This window comes from Nanorana parkeri, unplaced genomic scaffold, assembly GCF_000935625.1.
Source record: "Nanorana parkeri isolate BGI_ZX_2015 unplaced genomic scaffold, ASM93562v1 scaffold2889, whole genome shotgun sequence".
Taxonomy (NCBI): Eukaryota; Metazoa; Chordata; class Amphibia; order Anura; family Dicroglossidae; genus Nanorana; species Nanorana parkeri.
Window position 1 is genome coordinate 72,155 of NW_017309157.1, and position 2,033 is coordinate 74,187.

A 2,033-nucleotide genomic window follows, 5' to 3' on the forward strand; every position below is an offset into this window, starting at 1 on the left:
GGGGGGGGGAGGCCATGTCCCGCCTCCCGTGAATGACACAACCCTGGAACTAGTATGCAGCCTGTAAAGTCTGATATGTGAGCTGACATTGCTGCCTCTCTTACAGATTCCACGTTCCCGGTTGTTTAATGTTCACAAACGTCAATACTTTGAGCCAATGACCCAAAACGAGCACATAGAACAAAAGTTGGTTTCACTGGCTGCATGCTCGCTGAGGTCAGAAGCTCTCAAGGTATTAAATTCAAAGGAAGCAACTGCGATAGTCGGGCAACTAGCACTTCCTTAGCCAGCCCACCAGCCCACGTATTCTCATCACATTACTATCCCGAGCAGAGGTCACTGGAGCCCAGAGGCCACATTTTTGTGTTGCGACGCTGATAACTCATTTTCCGACCTCAATCCTGTTTTATTTTTGGGACCTGGACATGTTAGAATGATTGCACAGTGACGGCTGCAGCGTGCTGGCCCAGCTGTCACTTTGCCTCCCTGTATAGGTGGGTGCAGCTGGTAGGTTTGTTTGTAAACCAACATCACGTGACCACCATAACTGGCTTGCATGGCCCCTCGCTCTACAATGGATGCAATTTGTATTGAACTTCCTGAAGGACATTTAGCGCTGTACATTTAGTTATACTACTACAATGGATGTAGGGGCCGGATTCCAGGAGAAGGGTCATGCGGTGCAATGGGGACAAGGCTCATGAGGGCGGCAGCAGGCACTTTAGGTTTCTGAAGGGGTTAATGTGCTGGGAGGGTGTGTGAGGGGGGGGTCTGTCTCCATTGTCTGGTCCTACACCATATTATATATCCTATTATTATGGCAGGCTGGACTATGACAGGCTGGACTATGACAGGCTGGACTATGACAGGCTGGACTATGTACCTGCCTTGTACATCCCGTTGCCTCCCGGGTTGCTGCATGTTAGGTTACGGCTCCGGTGTGTCCTTTGTACGTGGCTGCGGCAGGTGTTGGCACTATATAGAGGTCATGCTGCAGGTGTTTGCTCTCCCTGTGACGGGATATTTGTTCCTGCAGTCCTGATTTATTGGGTCAGACGAGTCCAGAACTGTCCGTGTTTGCTGTACTCTGTGGTGTCTCCTCGGTCTGAGCTGCGTTTTTGGCTCTTGGCGGTATAAATAAAACGGTAATTTTAGGTTTATTACAATTTATCGGCTTTGCCGTAGAAAGAGACGAATCCTATTTATGACAAAATTCCACCGGTGCCGGAACCGCAGGCTGGAAACGTTCCCCCGGGACCAGCAGAAGCTCATGAAGCGTCCCGTGTGTTCTGGGAGCCGTCTGGCGGTTTGCTGACCCAGCCGTGGAATGCAGCGGTCCGCCCGAGGAGACTCGGATACCCATGGCAAGGGCAGATCCACACCGAGGGCTAGGACTCCCGTGATTGGAGAGACATATCCCCAGATCACCCCTCCCCCCTGAGTTAAATCCGGCTTCACTCCGGAGTCAATACAGAACACAGACTTGTGTGCCGAGGAGTCAGAAAAACACACTGAATGAGACTGACGGCTCAATGTACTCTGTACAGCACCGCGGTATATGTCAGAGCTATATACATGTATAGTAGTGTGGGACTGTGGGGGGACATTAGAGTGTAAGCTCCTCTGTACAGAGACTGTGGGGGGAGGGACATTAGAGTGTAAGCTCCTCTGTACAGAGACTGTGGGGGGAGGGACATTAGAGTGTAAGCTCCTCTGTACAGAGACTGTGGGGGGAGGGACATTAGAGTGTAAGCTCCTCTGTACAGAGACTGATGTGACTGTGGGGGAGGGGACATTAGAGTGTAAGCACTGGGGACACCGCCGCTGCTTGGTGCAGGTGCTGTGCATGTCTGATGGGTCATGTGACCAGGTGCGCCTCTGCATCGCCATTGCAGCTCTCCCCTGTGATTTAGGACTTTGGTTTGCATTGAGCAGAACATGTGACCTACAAGCAGCATAACAACATAACACACCGACACAATGTAGAAACTGTTATTGTGTAACAATAATTCCCTCCAATACCTTGGACTTTG

General features: G+C 51.0%; 1 protein-coding gene across 1 annotated transcript in view; it reads right to left on the bottom strand.

The window, feature by feature from the left end:
• Positions 1-2,033, bottom strand: part of ALPL (alkaline phosphatase, liver/bone/kidney) — a 19,022-nt gene that overhangs the window by 15,856 nt on the left and 1,133 nt on the right. The window lies entirely within an intron of this gene.